Here is an 8,099-nt window from a genome sequence, read left to right on the forward strand (position 1 = left end):
ACCCATCACAGATTCGGTTTCGTTTCCTCGATTTTATTCTTTTTGCGTCACATTCATCTCATTATATACTAGCACACCTACTCGTCCAGTTTGATGTATAGGGAAAGACTAGATCAGTAGCAACTCGAGATCATGACGTCAGATTTTGATGACGTCACGAAAATTGCGATTCTGATTTTGGAAAAAACACATAGGGTTTATTATTCATTTTGATCTTTACGTTTCAGAAAAGGATGGAAAATAATGATTTTAATGGTTATAATTTCAAGGAACAATCATCGAAATGGCCATGTGGATGAGAAGAGTGGGCGATTATGTTTATGCATGAAGGATTCTCACGTGGAATTGCTCGCAGTGGGAGTCAAGCCATAGGCCTGTATTTTTTACTCAGCTTCAAGGAATTATGTCTACCTACTTTTATCATTACTTCCATGCACTCAGTGAATGAAAGAAAGGTATTTTATTTAACGTTTAGGATACCAGGCCGGGCTGTCTTTAGAATAGCACTTGTTCATGTTTACAATTTGTACAATATCCAACAATGTTAAAGTTTCAAAGGCTTTTCAGGCGTTGCCGCACGTCTTGCTTGCCTGTGACCGTATACTTTCGGGCTAACACTGTCACACGCATTACATAAGGCAAGAGAGCATACTATCTAGCAAGCTAGGTACACCTGCACCTGCAGCGCTGCAACTGTTAAAGTGTAGTATAAGCCTACCTTCACCAGACTTTCCATATTCACCGCTCGTCCAGAAGTGCACGAATTTCGTGGTGGTAGCGACTTCGTAATTTCTTATAACTGATTCGAGTGAAATATTATCATTATCAATTTGGTAATAAAATTGTCCATGCACTCTTTGGTATAATTCTTGCCAGCAGAGCGAGATATCCAGCCAGTTCGTGGGTGCCGCCATCCAAATAAATCCTATATGCTTAAAAAAACAACAACAGAATCACGTCTTTTGTGACGTCATCAAAATCTGGCGTCATGACCTCCTCGAGTTGCTACTGATCTAGCCTTTCCCATGAAGCATACTCTCCTCTTTGTACACGATCACTCATATCAACGAACACAAAATCCACGGTTCCCGTGGATTTTGTTTTCAAGGATTTTGTATTTAAGGATTTTGGGTGGCGACGGCTGATTACAGAGCCGGGAATCAAACATGTACACTGATGATGTTTTTTCTCATCAAAATCTCTAAATCAAAGTTACACAGTTGAGAGACAGACCTCGCCAAAGCAATACTGTTTAACTTCCCACACTCTCCCGCTGGTCGCGATCCTCTACAACCTCTTCGCTGGCAGTTCGCATTGCATCCTGACCCACAAAGTCCCAGCCTCGGTTTTCTTCTTAACTCTCCTCAAATCTGGAAGATGGACTGGCGGGAGGTATGAAAGGTCACTCTGACTGGTGCACACTCGGTATGTAGCCGCGTATACAGGGCTTCTTTCTTAAGATATGAACTTGTAAGCTCAAACAGATGTTTTCTCGATGACAAGGACTGGGCATTTGGTATTACGGGCGGAATTTCTTTGGTCAAATTTGTTTGACATTTACCCGCTTTACATGTTGCAATTTCATGCGTCAGTTTCGTCTTTCAATATGCAGTCTTCGTCCATGCCGCGGAAATACTTATACTCAATTCCCGGACCTCTGATATAGCTAGCATATAATTATGTTTATTTTTGATATGTTTGATTATCATTTAAGTCTTCTTGAAAAAAAAAAAAAATGATGTGGTAACCATTATTCTTATAAAATTGTATAGTCATTTCAGCTGCTCATAAAAGTCACATCTGACTCTCGCAATGAAAGGTTGACCCCTGAATTAAGGAAATAGGTTTTCAAAGTAAAATCATGGGATATATATATATATATATATATATATATATATATATATATATATATATATATATATATATATATATATATATAATCAGTATAAAAAAATCAGACTGCAACTGACCAATAATATCATTATGAAAGAGTAATTATCATAGACTATAACCTCGAAACACCATTTCCGTTTCAGGGAACTATGTTATTCATCTTTGGCGAAAAAAATCAGTGTTACACGAAACTGCACGTAAAACGTATCCACGCTCTTACCACCGGACATGACACAGTCTTATGGAACTATATAAAGATATTTGCTGATGACCTGTAGTAAGACTACCGGAACCATTAATGATAACTTTGCAGGAAATGCTATAAACTATAGATTCATTCTTAGAAGCAGAAATTCCATGTTTATATTTTGACATTACATAACCATCATTCCTGAAATTTACGTATCATAAGGAACAAATACTGAAGGATGTCATATTTGAACTTTATGGAACATTGTCATTGCTTATGTCACTACCATTGCAATGAGTTGTTTCAATCTGACTATGCATGGTTTGAAGCATTGAGAACCTATAATAGATATGAGTATGTATTTCTCATTAAAAGTACGTTTTATTAAAGGTGTGTTGATAGAGAGTTCACGTTAATTAGGCCTCAGAAAAAGGGGCGATGGACCAGCGATGAAAGTATAGATTTTATGAAAAATAAAACCAAAGTTATTATATCATTTTAAAAACAAACTCGTGTTTTGTATATGTTTCTCGCTCTCTCTCTCTAACGTATATGAAATCAAATGTGTATATATATATATATGTATATATATATATATATATATATATATATATATATATATATATTTATTTATATACACGTTATTGTCTCTCTCTGAAAAAGTACTTATCTAATTTGTTATTGGAAATATAAGTGATATTCTAAACAACACATGCCTGATTTATCTCCGTGGGAACTCTGTTTTTTGTTTTGTTTTGTCTTTTACTAAAATTATTTTCTTCTCTCTCTCTTTGTCTCTGTCTCTCTCTCTCTCTACATCGACGGTGATCGCATATAAGTATTATAAAAGAAAAATGAATAATTATGCAATTAATAAGTGCTACTGTAATTTCAAGATCCCATTTAACATAGACAAACACGTAGTTAGAGCTAAGTGCTTAAATGTTTTTTTTTTCTTACGTCAGTAGTTCATACAAAATATTTTTATTGATCCATTGCCGTGAATGTGGAAATTATGGATAATGATTTACTTTTACCTTATTCCTATCTTTGTTTTCCATTTCCCTTATCTGTACTAATGTTCTTATCTCTCCTTGCCCATAATGTTGCATCATACTTATATCTGAAATGAATTTCTTTTTGTGCAACTTATCATAGTAAACATTGAGCATTTATTTACTTATGAAATGAATTTCTTATTTTGCAATTCACCATTGTAAACACTGAGCATTTATTTACTTATCGGCACTTGCTTTAGGATTTCTTAATGTTAGCTTTGCAATGTTTCCTTTTTTGTCCTAATCCGCGGTGCCAGTGTCATTTTTGAGAATGGATTTGTTAGGTAGTGGCTCTTTCTTTCTCCTGGAAATCTTGACTTTCATTTGCAAATTTCGTGGCACTTTCACTCGTCAGAGCATCCTGTCCCTAAATAAAAACAGAACCTCTGATTTTAACGCTCTAGTTATAGCTCTGATATAGATGAATTAGTCCTAAAATTAAATATGTAAAAATTGAGAGAAAAAAAATGGGCCAAAATGCACTCCGACTCCACCTACAGGCGACGTGGGCGCTCGTTTCATTGTTTCTGGAAAACCTTTTCGGTCAGAGTTTTTGTTCGTTACGTCACACCATTATACATGCACGCGCAACTCACCCTCAATGTCAACTATTCACATTCCACGATGATAGATGGCCGAGTCTCATCCTGTATTCATTTTCGATTTAGTCTCTCCATTGACCTTCCCTTTCCCAAGGTCTTAATCGTTTGCTTCTCTCTGTGTCTGTTTGTCTCTCCTTTCTGTCTTTCAGTTTGTCTGGGTCTTCTACTCTTCTTTTTCTCTGACTGTTGATCTGTTTTTTCTCTCTCTGTTGATGTGTAACTCTTTATAATTCATTCATTATAATTTTCACTATATTTCCATCTTTATCAGTCTTTTTCCGCACACCCATTCTTTGTTTACTTATCATTATCACTGTTTGTCAACTAGTTTTCTGCCCGTCTCTCTGACAGTCTCTCCATCAATTTGCCTCTCCCTCACACGCACACTTAAACAGAGTTGGCACAAGAAGGAAATTTCACAACCACACGCATAAGCTACAAGATTCAGGATTTAACCTCACTCGTCACTCACAAGTTGGATGGGTTGGGGGAGGGTCAGAATTAGATTTAGTGAAGCCCGAAGCTGTAAGAAGTTTGGAATTCCCTTGTGAAGTGAAAATATAAAAAGGTCTTACGAAACTTTAAAAAACAAACAAACATTAAAATCTTGCAACCTCAAACAGAAACAAACGGTTGATCACTACGTTAAGTGGTCAGTAGAAAAATATAAATATAGCAGACCACACAAATCCAACCAATCACTTACCCCCCCCCCCCTCCCTCGTACTCCAGACATGATCTACCATATAAAATTTATATACCATGCAAGGGGTTTCGCTCCCCTTCTGTTATCCTCCTACTTATTTCCATTTCTAACTACTCTCTCCCTCTCCTCTCCTTTTATTCACCTCTTTACTTCGTATTGTACTGTAAAGATTAGTATTCGAACTTCCGTCCAAAAAGAAGGAATACCCGACGTTTGATCAGCTGCACTAAATTTCCGTCAGGCAGAAAAAAATTAGGAAGGCAAAATTATTAGTTTGCCGAATTTTACCATTAATTGACATCCACTTCCCTCCCGTCAATAACTTCGTTCTGAGTAGATACTACTCTTGGCCTTTTAGGCCTTGGCATGGCCGGGTGCAGTTATTGTCTTGCAACCTATGTATGTGTGTGTGTGTGTGTGTGTTTGTATTTTATAATATTTTTATTTTTTTTTATTTTTTTTTTATTTATTTTTTTTTTTGAAGGGGAGGGGTGCAGGCGCCCCAAGCTGCACCACTGAGCTATATCTATATGTATCTATCTATGTATATAATATATATATGTATATACATGTGTACATATGCATATGGATATATATATGTATATAAACTAAAATATAAATATATGTATACATACATACATACACGCGCGCGCACACACACACACACACACACATACACACATATACATACATACACGCAAACACATACACACACACACACACACACACACACACACACACACACACACACACACACACATATATATATATATATATATATATATATATATATATATATATATATATATATATATATATATATATATATATATATATATATATATATATATATATATGTATATGTATATATATGCATACATACGAGCTGTTGCCTGCAGCCTTCCGCACGCGGTCGCGGCCGTTGTTCCGCGGCGCCGGCAAGGGTAATCACCGTAAGTGCATCGGCGCGCGTCTCGGCGCCTGAATCGTATTATTATTAATGGTGAAGTTCTTCCTGTCGTTAGCGTCGTCCCCAAGAGTGAAGGTTCGTCTCGTTTTAAGAGGTTTGATCACTTTTAGACCCAGGAGGATGGAGCGGCTTTTGTGCGGGCGCTCTGGAAGCGATTTGTGCGCCGGAGTTTCTATATATACTGTGTGCGCTGGAAACGATACGTTGGTGTGTGGGTGGATTTATATTCACACACATGTATGTTATATGTTCATATATATATATATATATATATATATATATATATGTATATATACAAATATGTATATATATATATATTTGTATGTGTGTGTTACATATACATATACACACATATGTACATACATACATACATATATATATATATATATATATATATATATATATATATATATATATATATATATATATATATATATATATATATATATATATATATGTATACACACATACATACACACACACACACACACACACACACACACATACAAACACATAGATATACACACACACATATATATGCACATACACATATATATACACATACACACATACATATACATACATACACACATACACATACACGTGTATATCTGTATACGCATGTGTGTTTTCTGAGAATGGAGAAAAATATAAAAATCTTCCCACAGTGTTATGGGAAAAAACATTTGTTTATCTTATAAAAGTCGTCCCTCGAAAGGAGGCGATAAGAAAACGGCGACCAGTGTTATTTTTCTTATGGGAATCTTTTTCGATAAAGAAGACGATTACAAGGTGACCAGAATAGAGGATATAGTCGATGAAAATACACGTGAGTAAATGCACGTGATCATAGAAGACATTATATATTTTTCATCCACAGAAATACCTATTTTTTCTCCGATGTACTGTTTCTCCTCCATTTTCTATGAATCCCATTTTCTTTGACTTTTCTTTTTTTCCTTTTTTAAAAATTCAATCTCTGCTCAATCTATATAGGCAAAGACATTAACAGATTTTTATAGTACCATATCGCAACACCTTATCTTGAAGATATTGTCTGACTGGTGCAAGAAGCTCTGTTGTCATCTTCATTGCTAAGATCATTCTCATTAACATCTACATCGCCATCACTATCATTATTTTGATTACGATCATTATCATCATAACTGTGATCGGCCTTATTATTGTTTACATGATTACCAGAGTAATGATAGCAATACCAAAATAACCATATCATTATTTCTGGTATTACCATTGTTAACATGTGTTATTAATTTCATATACGTTATGTACACACACACACACACACACACACACACACACACACACACACACACACACACACACACACACATATATATATATATATATATATATATATATATATATATATATATATATATATATATATATATGACCCAAACCTCCTCCCCTCTTCCCCCTTAGAAATTCACCCAACTAACTCATATCCACTCTCAAACAACAGCCATATAGCAAAAACCTACGAAAAGTCAGATCCAAGGATTTCCATCTGAAGCCGGGGCCAGTGTAGATACACGTTTATGCCAAATCGCGGGTTTTGAGCGTTCTAGAAAAAAGGGTTCCAGACTAGATAGGAACATGAAACTTTGGGATCTGAACCTAGTCGGGCCAATGTTCAAGAGTAGCAAGGTTCATTGGAATCGGCCCAAGAGAAGCCGAGATACAAGGGGGGTCCCACCCGACCGTTATTGGGACGTATATACATACATACATACATACATATAGAGGTACCACAAATTTAGAAACAAAATATCTCGAGAACGGAAATAGAGAGATGGTTGACCACTCGTTCGAAAGCTTGTATCAAGGAGCGTGTTTTCTTGGGGTTAGCGACCGGGCAGTACCAGGCAATATCAACCTGATGCTAATAAAGCTGTAAATACATTGTCTCTTTTTCTCTTATAAATTTTAGATAAAATACTGTCCGGCATTACCTAGTACTGCCTGTCGCTAATAAATGTACTGCCCGGTAGCTATAAATGCATTATTTGTCTCTTTTTCTCATAAATTTAATACCAAATACTGTCTGGTACTGCCCAGTACCGCCCGATACTGGGCAGTATTTACATTGAAATTTATAAGAGAAAAAAGGGCCAAATAATGGGTTTATAGCTACCGGGTTGTACCGGGCGGTAAGTTAGTATTTAGTATGAAATTTATAAGAGAAAAAGAGACAAATAATGCGTTTATGGCTACCGGGCAGTAGATTTATTAGCAATGGGTAGTACCGGGCGGTAAATGCAGTATTTAATATGAAATTCAAAAGAGAGAAAGAGACAAATAATGCATTTATAGATGGACATTTTTTTTTTTTTTTTTTCCAAAAACAATGAAATTTTTTGGCACGCCCAGGGACTAATCATGTGTGTAAAGGTAATCTGGTCCACGGGGGGTGCAGTCGTTCAGTTTAGGAAAAAAAATTACGAAAAGGATTTGTTTCTCACTCCCTTCTCCTGCAACCTTGCAGGAAACCCTTTCAGCTGAAACACCAACCCATTGCCCATCTGTGGTCTTGGCCTATGACCATGAGAGCATTGCATCCCATTAATTCACCCAGAGTTCCTTCTGTCTCTTTTTTCCATGGTCTCTCTCTCACTACTCCATATCACGTCGATACACTGGTAAATCCAAGACTAAG

Source organism: Penaeus vannamei, chromosome 4 (genome assembly GCF_042767895.1).
Source record: "Penaeus vannamei isolate JL-2024 chromosome 4, ASM4276789v1, whole genome shotgun sequence".
In the NCBI taxonomy this organism is placed as follows: Eukaryota; Metazoa; Arthropoda; class Malacostraca; order Decapoda; family Penaeidae; genus Penaeus; species Penaeus vannamei.